The sequence below is a fragment of the Aegilops tauschii genome, chromosome 3 (genome assembly GCF_002575655.3).
Source record: "Aegilops tauschii subsp. strangulata cultivar AL8/78 chromosome 3, Aet v6.0, whole genome shotgun sequence".
NCBI classification, from domain to species: domain Eukaryota; kingdom Viridiplantae; phylum Streptophyta; class Magnoliopsida; order Poales; family Poaceae; genus Aegilops; species Aegilops tauschii.
Window position 1 is genome coordinate 561,484,954 of NC_053037.3, and position 20,364 is coordinate 561,505,317.

Here is a 20,364-nt window from a genome sequence, read left to right on the forward strand (position 1 = left end):
GTCACAAATAAACTTAATCTCCTAAAAACACTTTGTGGTTTTAGTTATGTCTCCATGACCAGCTCTACACCGCTCCCCCTCTATGATCATTCACCTAATATTTACAATCATACCAAGGGATCCAACCCCGAGGATATGAAATTCTTGATGTGTCTCTATGACATAATCTTAATTGAAAGGTATCTAAAACCTTTACATATAAGCTAAATTAAGGTCTTGGTAATATTTCCGTTCATGAGGGTTGGGCAACTGGATACATGGTTCTAGGCAACTGTATAGCTGATTCTGGGCAACTATGACACCTGAAAAGGGATAAAGAACATTCACATGTTTGCTTTTTTTAGGGGTTCACAGATAAACTTAATCTCATAAAAATTCCATGGTTTTAGTTATGTCCCCATGACTAGCTCCACCCCACCACCCTAGCTCCACCCGACCACCCTATATGATCATTCGCGAAGTGTTTACGATCATAACAGGGGATCCCACCCGAAGAGAAGAAATTCTTGACACACCACTATGACACAAACTTAATTCAAAGGTGTCTAAAACCTTTAGATGTTGGCCAAATCGTGGTCTTGGTAATGTTTTTGTTCATATGGATTGGGCAATGGGATACATGCTTTTAGGCAATTGTATGATTAATCGTGAGCAACTATGTTATCTTTCATGTATTGTGCATAAAAAAGGATGCAAACTATGTAGAGCACCTCAGAGTATTCAGTCTAGCACAAGTTAACTAGGAAATAAAAAAAGGAAAAAAAAAACATAGCAGCTCTAAGTGTTTCTGACCAAAACAAAAGAAAGCAACTATAAGCTAATTTATGTGCAACTCATGTGTATTTCCCAAACAACTTAGCTGCCGGAAAAAAGCACACAGACAAAAGAAGACATGATCTTGTTACCCCCTCCCCTGCCAACTCCGTCGCTCCATCGTGATGTTGTTAAGCCCATGTACGCCCTTTCTTCTATGGATAAAAGTGTGATATGTTTGTGTTAACCTAGGATAAAAACATGTGTGGAAAAACTAAAAAGAGAAAGACAATGAAGCATAGCACAATAAAACTGTCCCCTATAAATTGGAGCAACTCATGCTAAAAATTGGAGCAACTAGTTGCGAACAGCAATTTTAGGCAACTTTACCAGTGATTTTAGGCGACTCGTGTTAATTTGAAGCAAGTATTATCAGGCATGTAAAAAATGACTGCTACACATATCAAAGAATTTCCTTGTAGTAAAAATATCATGCATCCCCTATGCAAAAGTAAAAACTTGCAGCAACTTTGCTTGTGATTTCAGGCAAGTCATACTAAAATTTGAAGCAACTAGTGCTGGGCATTAAAAAAGGGATTGTTGCCCCTATAAGATCCTTGATGCTGGCCCACCAGTTTGGTTAGTACATTCTAGCAACACTGGCCCACCAGTTTGGTTAGTACATTCTAGCAACAGACCAGCGTGAAGATCAGCATGAAGCCCACCACAAATTAAACACATCAGCGTGACCAGCGTGAAGCCCACCACAAATTCGTTGGGGGGAAATAAGCCATGGAAAACAAGACTCTAATGTTTTCCTACATTACAACTTCCTGACTGAGCTTTAGCCACATCAGTCGGTCAGAGGAATACATCGCAGAAATAGAAATCTGACAGCTTTTAAAATTGAAACATGATTCCCTACCCGATTGATTCTGAAGCTTTCAAGGATCAAACAAGATTTGGAGCCAGAAAGTGGAGCTATATACGGCATCATCTTCATACATACAGACAATTAAGCTAATCTTTTTCTACTGAACCAACGGTATAAGCTCGACATTGTGCTGTTAGCTCTTCGCTGCAACCTCTCCTCCCTCGTCAGACTTTTTTGAGCAACTCTTACAGCCGTTGTGAGATACTACTAGTCCCATGAATTACAACTTGTGCAGTTTACCTCCTCAGAAGCATGCCAGCCGTGCTCATCTGCTCGAAGAGTAGACACAACCGGTCCAGACCTCCGGGTGCACCCTTGTGGACACACACTGGGGACTCGTTCGCCCCGACTAGCAGCGCGGCAATGCTGATGTCGCTCCTTTGATTGCGCTCCATCCAGGACCACGACGGAGGGAGGTAAAACGGATTGGCGACCTGTGTCGCAAGGGACCAAGGGAGCAGGCCCATCGAGCACGGCGTGGATCCCCAGGAGGAGGCAGGACCGCAGGAGGAGGGGTGGTCGGGCGCGTGCCGGCCGTGGCGCTCGTCGCCGGGAATAGGTAAGAGGAAGAGGCGGCCGAGGGCTTGCTTGGTGGGCGCGTGCCGGCCGCGGCGCTCGTCGGCGGGAATAGGTAAGAGGAAGAGGCGGCCGGGGGTTTGCTTGGCGGGCGCGTGCCGGCCGCGGCGCTCGTGGGAATAGGTAAGAGGAAGAGACGGCCGGGGGTTTGCTTGGCGTGAGACGCGTCGAAGGTAGGAGGACCAGGTGGCAGCCCTGTAGGCGGGAGGAGGAGCGCGGCGGAGGGGCGCATGGCCTGGGGGAGGAGCGCGGCGGCGGTCGCATCTCACGGAGGAGGCGTCGGGCGGCAGGTGTGGGATGGAGTGTGGGTGGTGGGATGTGTGGATAAGGAATGAGAGTCAGGCGCCTTTGTCGGTAGCGCGTGCGCTCAAAACGACCCAAAAGCGCAGCTACGTTTTCTAGAATTTAGGAACAGTTTTTATAGATGAATGATGGATTACTCACGCTAACACCAAACATCACGATCATGGAGAATAGTAGAGGCATTGAGCCATCGATGAAAATTTTGTTGGGCTTTTGCTGATGCTCAGACAGAAACAAATAATTACAATCAAAAACTCTGGCCCAAGTTACCGCAAGACCTAACGACTCACCGTTCTGGAAGGGACTTATGAGAACGAAAGATTTATTCTTTCGTAGGGTCAAATTCTTGATTGATAATGGGATGACAACAAGATCTTGGGAGGATACGTGGTTAGGGGAGACGCCTCTAGCCATACAGTACCTCATCTTATATAATATTGTACAACGTAAGGAGGTTTACGTAGCTACAGTACTACATGGGGTGCCCTTAAATATACAGTTTAGGAGATCCTTAGTTGGGGAACGCTGGAACTCCTGGTTACACTTGGTGCGGAGGTTGATGGAGATTAAACTATCCGACCATTCCGATTCCTTCCACTGAAAATTAACCAGAAACGGTGTCTTCACGGTCAAATCTATGTATATGAATCTAATTAATTCTGGCCCAATCCAAAATCGTTACATATCTGGAAAATCAAGGTTCCTTGCGTATCAAGATTTTCATGTGGTTTGTCCACAAGCAAGTGATACTCATCAAAGACAATTTAATAAAGCGACATTGGGTAGGAAGTGCACGATGTTGTTTTTGTGATCGTGACGAAATAATACAATACCTATTCATAGATTTCTCTCTTGCGAAATTACTTTGGCGAACAGTTCATATAGCCTTTAACATTATTCCTCCAGTTAGCATTGAAGCGTTATTTGGAACGTGGCTAGCTGGAGTAGATCTTACTCGTATTCGAATTGGAATATGTGCGATTATTTGGGCTATATGGAGTTGCAGGAATGATTTGATATTTAACAAACAACATACTTTAACTTTCTTGCAGGTCATATTCAGAGCTACGGCATGGATCCGTACGTGGTTCTTACTCACTCCTACGGACTCCAGGTGAAAGGATCGATATAGTTGACTAGAGGGGGGGGGGGGTGAATAGGCAACTAACAATTTTTAGCTTTTCTTTACCAATTTAAACTTTGCATCAAAGTAGGTTGTCTAGATATGCAACTAGGTGAGCAACCTATATGATGCAACAACAATAAGCACACACGCAAGCAAGAGATAAAGCACAAATAAGCTTGCACAAGTAAAGGCATGAGATAACCAAGAGTGGAGCCGGTGAAGACGAGGATGTGTTACCGAAGTTCCTTCCCTTTGAGAGGAAGTACGTCTCTGTTGGAGCGGTGTGGAGGCACAATGCTCCCCAAGAAGCCACTAGGGCCACCGTATTCTCCTCACGCCCTCACACAATGCGAGATGCCGTGATTCCACTATTGGTGCCCTTGGAGGCGGCGACCGAACCTTTACAAACAAGGTTGGGGCAATCTCCAGAACTTAATTGGAGGCTCCCAACGATACCACGAAGGTTCACCACAATGGACTATGGCTCCGCGGTGACCTCAACCGTCTAGGGTGCTCAAACACCCAAGAGTAACATGATCCACAAGGGATTAGTGGGGGGATTCAAATTTCTCTTGGTGGAAGTGTAGATCGGGGCCTTCTCAACCAATCCCTAGAGAATCAACAAGTTTGATTGGCTAGGGAAGGAGATCGGGCGAAAATGGAGCTTGGAGGTGGAAGAGGTGGTCAACTAGAGAAGGAAGACACACCTTATATAGTGGAAGAACAAATCCAACTGTTATCCACCAACTCAGCCTGTGCAACGCGGTACTACCGTACCTGAGGCGCGGTACTACCGCAGGGCCCCGCGGTACTACCGCCCACGCAGCAGAGACCAGAAGAGCCTAAAATGCACTAAAGAAGAGGGCGGTAGTACTGCTGGCGCGGTACTACCGCTCCCCCTTGCGGTACTACCGCAAGGCAGGGGCTGTCCAGAGATGGGAAGGCACGGATATTAAAAATTACATCCGTGGCTACTTCCGCAGAGTTGGAGTCGATGCAAAAACCCGACGCGGTAGTACCGTAAGCCAGCAGCGGTACTACCGCGCGAGGCGCGGATGTAAAAAATTACATCCGCCCCTTACTGCCGCGTACTTGCGGAACTAAGTCAGATACCACGGTACTACCGCTTACTAGAAGCGGTACTACCGCACCAGCGGGCGGTACTACCGCAAGGTCCTGCGGTACTACCGCTCTAAGGAGCAGTACTACCGCACGCCCTAGTTCAGCAAGCAAGAGCAATATTTGCATAGACAAGGAAAACATAGGATACTCCAAAGGCTAGAGCAAAGGAGGTGCAAAGGAAGATGTGTACGTGATGAATCCACCCAACCTTTCCAACGCGGACCCCCTCTTAATAGTACGGCTTCCCTACGACTCAATACCTCCGAAAAGAAACGAAGAGAAACACCGTCTTCCATAGCCTTCGAGGGGAACCAAATCATCTTGTGCCTAGTCAATATATCTGAAATATTCGATGCACATGATTAGTCCGCAAAAGCATTGTCATCAATCACCAAAACCAACTAAGGGATAAAAATGCCCTTACAATCTCCCCCTTTTTGGTGGATTGATGACAACACGGGATTTGCACGAGGGTATAACGCAAAGAGCAAGGGCAAACCCCAAGTCTCTAAAATATAGACGGGCTCCCCCTAGATATGTGCTATCTCGATGAGTGCTTTGGACTGCACGGCACACATACTAGGATCAACACTCCCCCTATATTTTATAGACATGGCAAATCTTGCAATAAGGATAAAGCTAAGCAAGATAGACATGAGCATAATGTAATAAGCACGAGATAGAATAAGCTCACTACGGTACGATAGAGTGCATATGTCTTACACCATATGATAGAAGGTCTCACGAGCACAAACCAAAGAAAACCAAAGCAAACGAAATAAATGAAGTTCAACTGACCCAAACACGACACAACTCGCAAATCCTACACTCTCTCCCCCTTTGGCATCGAGACGCCAAAAAGGCAGAGAGGACACCTACAGCAATAGTGGTGGCTCAAGCGGAGTAGTCGCTTGCACGCTCCCCGTCAGACTCTGCAGCTGGGACGGACTCCTCCTCAGACTCGGTCCACCGATAACCCTGCTTGCGCATCCATTCTGCCTCTGGGTGATGTGCACCTCTGACCCACTAGATATGTTCTCGCCAAAGGTCCTGAAAATCCGCTTGTCGCGGCGGCGAGTCTCCTTGGAAGCCACATGGGTCTGGTACTGCCCCTTTGCCTCCATAGAGAACAAAACCTTCATCTTGTGCTTCAGTCGCTTAGCCCAAGAAGGCTCAGAGGTGGGAGGGATGTAACCCTCAGAGCTGTCCTCATCTGCTGCCTCCTCCTCATCTTCATTTGCATCCACGTCCATGGCAGCCGCAGTATCAGCACGAGAGGTAGTGTTGGCCCACTGAGGCTTGATACGGAGGTTGATGGGCTCATGCCGGATCCAACCAGGGGCCTCAAACTCATCCTGAGGGTAGACCCGCTCCCAAGTAGCCGAGATCAACTGAAATAGATAAGGTCCATAGATGGGGACCTTGCGGTTGTAGACCGCAAACCGAAGCTCATGCCACATGATATGTGAGACATCAAGTGGTAGTGTCTGAGAGTTGCGAGCATCTTCACACAGGAGCATCATATCCACAAGATAGGCATGCACCTTGTCCTTGTCCCCAATGCATGGGAAGAGAGTGTTGCGGAAGATCCGGTGCATGATGTCAAGAAAGGAGTTGAGTACCCAAGATGACTTGCCATTGGAGAGCTTCTTCTCCACATAGAAGGTCATAAGCTTGTTCTTGTTGGCAGACTCGGGATTGGCATGGGGGCGAACACCTTGGGGTGTGGCGAGCCCCTCATCCGGAACCCCAAGCAAAGTCATGAATTCCTTCCAAGTAGCAGTCAGCTGCCGACCATTGGTCATCCAAGTCATGGTCCTTTCCTCATTGGGATGAAAATGCACTGAGGCAAAGAACTGAGCAAGGATCTCAGGATCATAGTCTTTGTGGAATGAGATGATATGCTCAATGCCAAATTGCTCCACTAGGTCTAAAGCCTCACCAAAGTATTCCCGGTGCGCCTCTTTTCGCATGTGATGCATGTTGATCCACTTCACCTCCACATAGGTGTTTTGCTTGGCCTTGATGACATCCAGATAAATGAGATTCGGCTGCTTGGTCCAGAATAGCTCATTCCCTCGAAAGTTGGCACGAGGGTTTCCATATGGATTGATCTTCCTCCGAGAGATGAACTCAGCAAGCGGTATCTCATCCATACCCATTGCGGGTTCCTTCTGTTTGGTGGCGGTGGTCTTGGTTCTGCGTTGGGGGGCATTGGAGCCCTCTGCTGCCTCTGTGTTGCGCATACGCTTGGATCCCGTGTCACGGCTTGGATTGGAGCAGCGAGCCGAAGCACCTGAGCCACCACCTAAAACACACACCACAAAACAAACATGCACGAAACGCGAGAAGGATCAATGCAAAGACCACAACAAAGCAGGTAAAACAAGTAGAGATGGAACGTGAGAAGTGCCACAAGAGGGATTTGAGACAACGGTAGTATCGTGTGTTGCGCCACGTGCGGTAGTACAGCTCCAAGGAGCGGTAGTACCGCAGCAGCAGGGCGGTAGTACCGGACGTGCGGTAGTACCGCACGGTTGCAGATCTGAAACGGCCACGGAGATCTGAGCACAACCGTGTCAACACGCGGTACTACGGTCGATCAAATCCATCACGGGACAACTATAGCAAGTACCATCACTACACAAAACTACTCTCCTACGTCCTACTCTTGCATAGATTTGGCCTAAAATCTCAAGAACAACTTGCATCTCCCCAAAACCTAAAAGAACCAAGACGAACAAGAAAAAGGGAGGGATTGGGGAGAAACCTTGTCCCATGGCAAGAGGGAGTGGTGGGGAACGATCCCACCGGTCGGAATCCGAGGAGAGCGGCCAGAGACGGAGATCCGGCGAGGACCTCCGGCGCCGTTCTTGAGCGAGAGAGAGAGAGAGAGAGAGAGAGAGACGGAGTGGGGAGAGAGACGAATGGGTATGGGGGAGTTAGAACTCCACCTGCCCGTGTTTAACCCCCCACGCGCCCTCGACCGCACGGTAGTACCGCACGTCATCGCGGTACTACCGCCCCGGGCGGAAGTACCGCACCGTGACTTTAGTACCGCTCCCCCAGGCGGCAGTAAAAAAATTACTGCCGCGCTGGGTGCGGAAGTACCGTGCGCTCCTCACGCGGTAGTACCGCACATCATTGCGGTAGTACCGCCCGGGCGGAAGTACCGCACCGAGGCCGTAGTACCGCTCCCCAGGCGGCAGTAAAAAATTACTGCCGCGCTGGGTGCGGAAGTACTGCCCCCCCCCCCCCCCCGCCTTTGCGGTAGTACCGTGGCAGGCCGCGGTAGTACCGTGAGCTCAAGAAAAGACAGTTTCGACCAAAAGAGAGAACACCAAAGCACGGAACCTTCAAGCGAGAGACCACACCAAAGAGCTAACACACTGGACACCATAAGCACAAGCTCGGCACGAAGGAAGAGAGGCAAGAGACAACACAGACCAAAAACGAGACACAAACTCTCCAAGGAGAGGGCGGTGGCCGGAGCCACCTATGTTTGAGTCAATTGGTATGGCACCGCGAAGAATTATCCTTGGGCCCATGACCAAAACTCGTCTTTCAAGCACAAGTACCATAAAAAATGGCTAATGTGAAAGAGTTGATCACTTTATGCATAATGGGGGGGAGGGAGAGTTCATTGAGAGAACAACACTCCCCCTATGTCCATGCCTACACCTAGATTAGGCAACAAGTTGAGTGTGGTGGGTGGTGCAAGGGTTCAAGCAACATTGCTCGAATCAATGATATTTAGCTCATGCCTTAACTCGCGAAATCTTGCTTCATCCAAAGGCTTCGTGAAAATATCTGCAAGGTTATCATGGGTGTTGACGTAGTTGAGCTCGATCTCCCCTCGCCTAATGTGATCTCGGATGAAGTGATACCGAATCTCAATATGCTTCGTCTTGAAGTGTTGCACGGGGTTGAGAGAAATCTTGATGGCACTTTCATTATCACACCAAAGAGGCACTTTGTCACAAATGACACCGTAATCCTTTAAAGTTTGCCTCATCCATAAGAGTTGTGCACAACAACTGCCGGCCGCCACATACTCCGCTTCGGTGGACGAGAGAGACACACAACTTTGCTTTTTAGAAGACCAACTTACCAAAGAGAAACCAAGGAATTGGCACCCTCCGGAAGTGGACTTCCTATCCACTTTGTCTCCCGCCCAACCGGAGTCCGAATACCCTACAAGCTTGAAGTTTGCTCCTCTTGGGTACCATAAGCCAAAGTTTGGGGTATGAGCCAAATATCGAAAGATTCGCTTGACCGCCACAAAGTGGCTTTCCTTAGGCGCGGTTTGAAACCATGCACAAATTCCCACACTCACCATGATATCCGGTCTAGATGCACAAAGGTAAAGCAAGGAACCAATCATGGAGCGATATACCTTTTGATCCACCGCTTTACCATTGGGATCGATGTCAAGTTGGCACTTGGTGGGCATTGGAGTGGACGCCGGCTTGACATCACTTAGCTTGAATCTCTTGAGCATGTCTTGAGTGTATTTGGCTTGGTTGATGAAGGTTCCTTCTCTTCTTTGCTTTACTTCAAAACCGAGGAAGAACTTCAACTCTCCCATGGAAGACATCTTGAACTTTGAGGTCATGAGTGCGGCAAATTCCTCATTGAAAGCTTTGTTAGGGGAACCAAAGATAATGTCATCAACATATAGTTGGCACACAAACAACTCCCCTTTGACCTTCTTAGTAAAAAGAGTGGGGTTGATTAGCCCAACTTCAAACCCACGATCTTGTAACTACTCGGTAAGGTGGTCATACCACGCACGTGGGGCTTGTTTAAGGCCATAGAGTGCCTTATAGAGTTGATACACATGATCGGGAAAGTAGGGATCCTCGAACCCGGGGGGTTGTTTGATATAAACCAACTCATTAATAGGACCGTTAAGAAAAGCACTCTTCACATCCATTTGTTGCAACTTAAAGTTGTGATGAGAAGCATAAGCAATCAACAAACGAATAGATTCAAGAAGAGCAACGGGAGCAAAGGTTTCACCATAGTCGATACCCTCGACTTGGGAGTAGCCTTGTGCCACCAATCGTGTCTTGTTGCGGATGATGGTCCCATGAGCATCTTGCTTGTTCTTGAATATCCACTTGGTTCCAATGACATTGTGGTTCCCCGTTGGCCTTGGCACTAATCTCCACACCTTGTTGTACTCGAAGTTGTTGAGTTCTTCATGCATGGCATTAAGCCAATCCGGATTTTCGAGTGGTTCATATACCTTTTGGGGTTCAACACAAGAGACAAACGCGTGATGTTCACAATAGTTTGCCAATTGTCTACGAGTGCTTACCCCCTTTTGAATGCTTCCAAGCACATTCTTCATGAGATGACCCTTGGTCGAGAGCTTGGATGCAATCTTGGCGGCCCGACGCTCCAATTTCTCCTCGGTGGTGAGTTGAGGAGCGGTCACTTGATCATCTTGAGCGCCGTCTTGAGCTTGTTCTTGATCTTGAACTTGCTCGGAGGAGAGAACTTGACCTTGGGCATCAATTGGTGTGTCAGCACCGTCTTGAGCATGATCTTGCCCTTGGTCTTGTTCATGAGGTTGAGGGCCTTCACTTTGTTCTTCGGAAGCGTGTGGGCCTTGGGTTGGTGATGGCTCCACTTGAGTGGAGCATTGTCCTTCTTCTTCGGCCACAAGGGGTTCCTCAATGGGTAGGATAAAACCAACACCCATTCTTCTTATGGCTTGAGGAGGAATTTCATCACCTACATCACAAGTGCCACTTTGCTCCACTTGGGAGCCGTTATTCTCATCAAACTCCACGTTACACGTCTCCTCAGTAAGTCCCGTGGATTTATTGAGGACACGGTAAGCATGAGAGTTTGTAGCATAACCAACAAATATGCCCTCATAAGCTCTAGCCTCAAATTTAGACAACCGAACACCTTTCTTGAAAATGAAACACTTACACCCGAACACCCGAAAGTACTTGAGGTTGGGATTGTTACCGGTGAGTATCTCATATGTAGTCTTGTTCAAGCCCTTGCGGAGGTAGAGCCGATTGGATGCATGACACGCGGTGTTGATGGCTTCGGCCCAAAAGTTGTATGGAGACTTTAACTCCGCCATCATGGTCCTTGCCGCATCCATCAACGTCCGGTTCTTCCTCTCCGCAACACCGTTTTGTTGAGGGGTGTAAGGTGCGGAATATTGATGCTTGATCCCCTCATCACTAAGAAACTCATCCAAGGTGTAGTTCTTGAACTCGGTGCCGTTGTCACTTCTTATTGTCAAGATCTTTGCATTGTGTTGACGTTGGGCTTCATTTGCAAAGTCAATGACGGTTTGTTGGGTCTCGCTCTTCCTCTTGAAGAAATACACCCAAGTGTATCTTGAATAGTCATCCACAATCACCAAGCAATACTTCCTACCCCCAAGACTATCAAAGGATGGAGGCCCAAAGAGATCCAAGTGAAGGAGCTCCAAAGGCCTCTTCGAGTAAATGATAGTCGTGGGAGGGTGAGCCTTCTCATGTAGCTTTCCTTCGATACAAGCACTGCAAGCACGATCTTTAGCAAAACTAACATTCGTTAGTCCACAGACATGGTCCCCCTTGAGAAGACTTTGCAAAGTTCTCATATTGACATGGGCTAAACGGCGATGCCAAAGCCATCCCACGTCAACTTTAGCCATTAGGCATGTCGCGGTCTTAGTGGGTCGCTTTGAAAAGTTAATCACATAGAGACCGTTCTCGACATGCCCAACAAAGGCTACTTTAAGAGTCTTGCTCCACAAGAGGGCCACGGTATCAATATCAAAGAAAGTGGCAAAGCCCATGATTGCAAGTTGACGAACGGAAAGAAAATTGTATGCAAGGGACTCAACAAGCATGACCTTCTCGATCGTGAGATCATGAGAAATGACAATTTTGCCGAGTCCCAATACCTTAGAAGATGAGGCATCACCCCACTCGACATTGGTGGGCATAGATGGAATCTTGTGCACGTCCGCCACCAAGTCCTTGCTTCCAGTCATATGATTTGTAGCTCCACTATCGAGCAACCATGATCCCCCATCGGAAGCAAACACCTACAAGAGATCAATGCTTGGTTTTAGGTACCCATTTTGTAATGGGTCCTTTGATGTTAGTAACAAGGGTCTTAGGAACCCAAATAGACCATTCAATATACTCATGAGGAGAACCAACAAATTTGGCATAAACATGCCCATCACTAGCACGGCATAACACATAAGAAGGATTAAACTCGCCGGCTTTGTTGGAAGGGGCGGCATTGCCCTTCTTGACATCGCCACCCTTCGCATTGTTCTTCTTCTCCTTGGAAGCACCCTCTCCCTCCTTCACAAAAGTTTGCTTGAGAGGAGGAGGTCGTTTGGTCTTGTCATTCTTCTTCTTGTTCTTGGGCTTGGGTGCGAACCCAATCCCCTCATTGGCCACAACTTCCTTTTGATTGCTCAAAAGGTCGTTGAGGTTCTTCTCACCTTGTATGCATGACACAAGGACTTTCTCAAGTTGCTCCTTCAACTTAGCATTCTCCTCAACAAGATGCACATGCTCACAACAAGGGTTAGTAGCATTTGCATTATCAATTAACACCATATGAGGAAAGGTGGCTTTCTCCTTGGTTAGCTTCACTTGGAGTTGATCATGAGACTCGTTGAGGCTAGCACGAACACCCTTCAAGACTTTGTGAGCCTTGTCGAGAATGTCAAACTCCTCTTTGAGTCTAGCAAGATCAACCCCAAGCTTTGCCTTCTCGGAGTTTAGCACACGAGAAACAACAAGAGCATGATCAAGATCTTTCTTTAACTTAGCATGATCATCGTTGTGTGACTCCTCAAGAGCCAAACGAAGACCACGCTCTTCGTCAAGAGCATTGGAAAGATCCAAAATCTCATCGGCATAGTCACGACTATGCCCCTCCATCTTAGAGATGGTATCTTCGTGAGCCTCAATCATGTCATTGGCTTCACCAAGTTGTTCCAAGAGAGCAACAAAGTGCTTCTTGGATTTACCCTTGAGTTTACCCATAAAGGTCTGAAACTCATTCTCCTCCACATTTGTCCCCTCATGTTCATCAATGCTATCCGAAGAAGGATGATTAATGATGGTAGTTTTGATGTTGGGGGTTACCTTGTTGGTGGCTTTAGCCATGAGGCACTTGGCGGTGATGTTCTCATTGGGTGAGTCAAAGAGAGACACCCGTGGAGTTGTCGCAATGGCAACGGAGGGCATGGCAACCGACTCACCATCTTCCTCATCGTCATCATCCTCATTGTACTCTTCTTGTACCACCAATTCCTTGGGAGGAGTCTTCTTGGTGAAGTTGCCCTTGCTGGGGAACGACTTGGCCTTGTCCTTTCAGATGAGCTTGCCACCATTGTCTTCCCTCTTCTCATAAGGGCGCTCCGCAACAAAGTGGCTCACATTGCCACAATTGAAGCAAGTCCTCACTCGTTGCTTGCCCTTTGCGCCACTTGAATTGTTCTTGTTGAAGTTGGGCCTTGAGTTCTTCTTGCTCCAAAATTGCCTTGAAGCAAGCGTCATGTGTTCATGATAGGCATACTTCGTATCTTCGAGGTTGCTCTCCTCTTCTTCCTCTTCTTCCTCTTCATCCTCTTCCTCCATACTAACCTTGGCCTTTAGAGCAAGGTTGGGCTTCTTTACTCTTTGAGAGTGAAGAACCGCATTGTCGACGGTCTTGTCCAAGATGCTCATAGCAACGAACTCATCCAACACTTCACTTGAGGACAAGGTGTGGAAGTCCGGCCTTTGACGAATGACGGAGGACATGGCTTTGTGGTAGGGCATCATTGCCTTGAGGAATTTGCGCTTGATCCAATTGTCATCTGTGTCCTTACTTCCATGATCTCGGAGAGAGACTGCGAGTTTAGTTACTCTCCGATAAAGCTCACGAGGTTCTTCATCTTCTTTCATTACAAACTCATCGGCTTCATCTTGCACCACTTCATAGTTGGAGCGTTGAATGCTTGCGCTTCCCCGATAGAGGGAAACCACTTGGTGCCAAGTATCTTTGGCCATGGTGTAGGGTCGGAGATGAGGAAGATCTTCGGGTGGGATTGCTTCTTGGATAATGAAGAGAGCATTCTCATTGAATTGATTATCCACGGCTTCTCTAGGAGTGAAGTTACTTCGGTCATGCGGATAGAAACTTTCTTCAATGATTCTCCAAAGGTTAGTGTTCACATGATTTAAATGACGCTTAAAACGATAGACCCAAGAATCAAATTCTACATTCTTCTCAATCTTAGGGGCCGGCCCGGCATGATTCAAATGAGTGGAAGGAAGCGGTCCACCATAGCCAAGTGTAGGTTCCACATGGGCAAAGATGCCGGTGCCATTTTTACCACTAGAAGAAGGAGCTTTCTCGGTAGTAGCTTCCCCCTTGTCGGAGGTAGAATCCGTCACCTTGTTAGTGGGATCACCCACTTTCAACGGTGCGGTGGAAAGTTTAAGCCCTTCTAAGAATTTATTAAACATGCTTTCGACCTCGGTCGTCATGGAGGTTTTCAATGTGTCCAACGCCACATTGAATTCCTCACGAGAGACCGCGGTTCCCCCATCTCCCATAGACAATACCGGATTCACACCGGGGTGCTCCTCCACACCGTCTACGACGTCAACCATACTCTTCGGACGGTAAAGTCCTTAATAAAGAGACGAGGCTCTGATACCAATTGAAAGGATCGATATAGTTGACTAGAGGGGGGGTGAATAGGCAACTAACAATTTTTAGCTTTTCTTTACCAATTTAAACTTTGCATCAAAGTAGGTTGTCTAGATATGCAACTAGGTGAGCAACCTATATGATGCAACAACAATAAGCACACACGCAAGCAAGAGATAAAGCACAAATAAGCTTGCACAAGTAAAGGCATGAGATAACCAAGAGTGGAGCCGGTGAAGACGAGGATGTGTTACCGAAGTTCCTTCCCTTTGAGAGGAAGTACGTCTCTGTTGGAGCGGTGTGGAGGCACAATGCTCCCCAAGAAGCCACTAGGGCCACCGTATTCTCCTCACGCCCTCACACAATGCGAGATGCCGTGATTCCACTATTGGTGCCCTTGGAGGCGGCGACCGAACCTTTACAAACAAGGTTGGGGCAATCTCCAGAACTTAATTGAAGGCTCCCAACGATACCACGAAGTTTCACCACAATGGACTATGGCTCCGCGGTGACCTCAACCGTCTAGGGTGCTCAAACACCCAAGAGTAACAAGATCCACAAGGGATTAGTGGGGGGATTCAAATTTCTCTTGGTGGAAGTGTAGATCGGGGCCTTCTCAACCAATCCCTAGAGAATCAACAAGTTTGATTGGCTAGGGAAGGAGATCGGGCGAAAATGGAGCTTGGAGCAACAATGGAGCTTGGAGGTGGAAGAGGTGGTCAACTAGAGGAGGAAGACACCCCTTATATAGTGGAAGAACAAATCCAACCGTTATCCACCAACTCAGCCTGCGCAACGCGGTACTACCGTACCTGAGGCGCGGTACTACCGCAGGGGCACGCGGTACTACCGCAGGGCCCCGCGGTACTACCGCCCACGCAGCAGAGACCAGAAGAGCCTAAAATGCACTAAAGAAGAGGGCGGTAGTACTGCTGGCGCGGTACTACCGCTCCCCCTTGTGGTGCTACCGCAAGGCAGGGGCTGTCCAGAGATGGGAAGGCACGGATATAAAAAATTACATCCGTGGCTACTTGCGCAGAGTTGGAGTTGATGCAAAATCCCGACGCGGTAGTACCGTAAGCCAGCAGCGGTACTACCGCGCGAGGCGCGGATGTAAAAAATTACATCCGCCCCTTACTGTCGCGTACTTGCGGAACTAAGTCAGATACCACGGTACTACCGCTTACTAGAAGCGATACTACCGTGGGCCCTTGCGGTACTACCGCACCAGCGGGCGGTACTACCGCAAGGTCCTGCGGTACTACCGCTCTAAGGAGCAGTACTACCGCACGCCCTAGTTCAGCAAGCAAGAGCAATATTTGCATAGACAAGGAAAACATAGGATACTCCAAAGGCTAGAGGAAAGGAGGTGCAAAGGAAGATGTGTACGTGATGAATCCACCACCTTTCCAACGCGGACCCCCTCTTAATAGTACGGCTTCCCTATGACTCAATACCACCGAAAAGAAACGAAGAGAAACGCCGTCTTCCATAGCCTTCGAGGGGAACCAAATCATCTTGTGCCTAGTCAATATATCTAAAATATTCGATGCACATGATTAGTCCGCAAAAGCATTGTCATCAATCACCAAAACCAACTAAGGGATAAAAATGCCCTTACACCATTGAGATGGTAGTAAGGGCTATATTCAACCGGTTTGGATGGCGATCTCATAATAGCAGAGGCGTCTAGTGTTCTAGTCCTATTTATCCTGCCGGTGTGGCAATGAGTTTCCCTTTTCCCTTTTGTTTTTTTGCTCCGTTTGCGAGCTGTAATGAATTTTAGACTTTGTTTACTTTGTACTTTTTAATAATATGGTCGCATGCATCATTCGGATGCAGGTCAGGGGTGAGCCTTCTTTTCAAAAAAAGACATAAATACCTACATGACAATACGATTCCTTTTCCTTGAGAAATAAAAACTCTGGAGGGATAGATTTAATGACACCAAATGTTACACTGAGGCCTAAAGGCAAGTTATATCAAAGAGACGGCACATAAAGACGCAGTGCTTACTAGTTCGTTGGTGTATCATCATTCCACTTTCTAGGAATATGAACAAAGAACTTTGCAGGCTTGAGCCTTATATGGTAAAATATTTCTTCCTGTTCTCCAATTCACACCAGAGCTCATTGCTTGGTACACTCGAGACTTGACTGCAGCAACAATGGATCAACAGCGTACGCTGGGCTTGGGGACGACCAAAAATAATATGGAAGCTTAGAAGCATCCAAATTGGCTCACATGAGTAGCAAGTATATTCATAAGCAAGGACCCTGTATAAGAGAATACATGCAGGATTTTTTTTTCGAAAAGGAGGGACTCCCCGGCCTCTGCATCAGAACGATGCATACGGCCAACTTATTAAACAAATAAATAGGTTCCACAAGGTCTTAAATCTCAAAACGAAAATAAAGGAGAGCTCACAAAGAGCCAATAAGGCGAAAAACAAACTCGCCACAAAAAGCCACAACCGGCTGGCATAAGAAAGATAGGTAAACTAATTGCCTATCCTATTACATGACCGCCATCCAAACCGGTTGAAGATATCCCGTGCTACCATCTCTCAGCGGATAGATCCAGTAACCAAACGCTCCCTGGCGTCCGTCGGAGTGAGTAGCGACCACATACGGATCAACGCAGTGGCCCGGAAAATAACCTGCAAAAAATGAATATTTGTTGTTCTGTTAAAAACCAAATCATTTCTGCAGTTCCAGACTTCCCACAGTAAAGCAGAAACTCCTACGCGAATGTGTCTCTCTGTTTCGGGCCCTATCCCGTTAAGCCACGTTCCGAATAACATGTTGACAGAACTCGGTGGAGTAATATTAAAAGCAATATGGACTGTCTGCCATAGAACTTTGGCTAACGGGCAGTCAAGAAAAAGGTGTTTGATAGTTTCATCCCGATCACAGAAACTACACCTAGTAGGTCCTGTCCAATTACGCTTTGCCAAATTGTCCTTGGTTAAAATTACTTGTTTATGGACAAACCACATAAACACTTTGATTTTCAAAGGAACTTTGACAGCCCAAACATGTTTAGAACTAGGAATCGAGCTTGAATTGATAACATCAACATACATTGATTTAACTGTAAACTCTCCAGACCTAGTAAGTTTCCAGCGTAATTTAACGGGCTGTTGAGATAGCTGAACGTCCATCAGTCTACCTACTAGATGGAGCCATTCTTCCCAACGATTGCCAATTAGCGTCCTTCGGAACTGCATATTAAGCGGAGTGGATTGAAGTATCGTTGCAACGAATGCCTCACGTCGTTGAACAATACGATACAGAGACGGGTATTGAATGGCAAGAAGGGTCTCTCCGAGCCAAGTATCCTCCCAGAATTGCGTGCTAGCGCCGTTGCCAATAATAAATTTTGTCCTATTAAACAAGGTTAATTTGACTTTCATAAGCCCTTTCCAAAAGGGTGAGTCAGTCGACCTTGCTGTCACCTGGGACAAAGTTTTGGAGTGAAGATACTTGCTACGAAGGATCTACGCGCAAGTGGCATCAGTCTCTACCGATAACTTCCACAGCCACTTGCTGAGAAGACATCTATTCTTGACCTCAAGATTCTCAATACCAAGACCCCCTTGGTCTTTCGGTCGACAGATGATATCCCATTTGGCGAGTCGGTATTTTCTTTTTAGTTCATCGCTCTGCCAGAAGAAACATGATCGATAGAAACCGGTTTGATCCTCTACTGGAAGCATCCCAGTAGCAAAAACCAAAGTGGATGTGAAAAGTAGATGCAGGAGTAGCATAAGGAAAACCTAGATGATTATCTCAACAACCAAATTTTCAGCATGAGACATCTCATCAGTTTTCTAAGGCTATATCATAGATAACACATTATTTTCAAATATGCATCAACATTCATGATTTCCTTATTTGGATGAGATGGTACAGACCGAAGTCAGCATTCCTGTCGGCAAATGTTTAGAAAGAAAAAGTAACATTACCTGAACAATCCATGTAGAGGGGAGTATTTCAGACCTTAGATTTGAACCATATTGCTCCGACATAAGGACAGTAGGGAAGTGCTCATACCTATCAGGAACATCACGTCCAGCACATTGTAGAGATTTAAAAAAATCCTTTTGTGCACCCTTGACATATTCGTAATGTTGTACTGAGAGACCAGTGTCACGACACGTTCCTATTAGTAAAGGTATAAATTAACATTTATCCAAAATCATCATACCCATGCATCTTTGTTTTGAGAGAGATAGAGGATAGCTACCCTGAATATGCATATAGATTAAAAAAATTGTACACCTCCCAACCTCTTTGTAATGTTTGTATTACGAGACCAACGACATTCTATAAAAAAGGTAAAACATAAAACATTTATCCAAAATCATCATTACCTTGCATGATTTTTGTTTGGAGAGCAAGAGACAGGGGGAGAGGGTCTCTACCCTGAATATGCATATAGATCAAAAATATCTATACAGATGCATTGGTAATTAGAAATGCACACATCCTACTGAAGCTCTTCTTATACGCAGCTTGTTTTGTCCAGGCTGCAAAAACTTGGGGGAAGGGTCTTAATATCTTATGGCTTTGTTTTTGTGAGGATGAAATTTGACAAGTTCAAACATACAATAAATATTAGAATTCTGTCCTCGTCTGATTCTATCGGTCTATATAGTTATTGAGCTGCAAAGGATCGGTAGTTGCAATACTTTCCCATAAAAAAACATCACTGTTATGCATGAGATGCCAAATTGCCAAATCTTGATCTGAAGATAAAAACATGCTTTCAACATCAAGATTAGCAAATTAAGGCCCTCCAAATCCACATAACATACATGTTATAAAGGAAGGAGTTTAGCAAATTAATGATCTTTTGAAGCTGTTGCTTATAAGTGAGAAAGTAGGATTAATGAAATTGCTGGAAAGAATTTATTAGGAACAAAAATAAACGGTCTTTGTCGGCCTAATATTAGAAACCTGGTTTCAGGAACAACAGCAACAATAGACAATTCCATTTGTAAATAATCAACAGAATACTATCACTACCTGGACAAGGGAGCTAGGAGGTAGAGTTGTGCCATATAGCAACCAACGAAAGAATATATGTAATGAAACATTGAGAACCAATCGTTCGATAAATAATTACATGATCTAGGTTAATATAATAACCAACAATGGTAGGTTAATAGTGTGATTTAAATATAATGAGAAGATCATGAAGATGGCAAACTAAATCTATTTTGTACCAAATGTTTTCTGCTTAGTAAGAACTCATGATGCTGGTAAACTAAATCAAATCAAAAGCATCAATCCAATACGCATAAGATTGGACATGGATGTAGATAAGCAAATGGCTGATATTAAAATCTGGAAGATAGCATCTGACCATTTTTGGGGGATGAATAATTTATTCGCAAATAAACATGGTAAGCCTTAAATGGGCTCGTGTGGAACAATATGTGATCTAGAAATAAGGCAGCTCACCAACAAATAAATGAAACGTAGGGGATCACTGGCAAGAAACTCACTTGTCTCCATCATTTTAACACCCTATATGTCCAAACTACATTTCCAGCATTTTACAATGGCAATAACAAAATAAATAGGAACAACCTGATGCCCAATTTGAAGCTTGCAACATGAGCTCGCCTATCTCATGCCCCTTGGAGATGATCTGGCCAGGTCTCCTTCTGCTCAGCATAGGGCCTCCATTAATTAGCTCCCCTCCTGGCGCTGCACTACATCCACATGTACCTGGGCCCAACTTCAATGGACACGGCCTTCTCCTGCAGAGAATAGAATCCTCAAGGACGTGCACGATGTTGTATGTGGTCGCACCTATTTCGTCCTCCGACTCCCGGAAGCATCCTCCCCAATCCTCT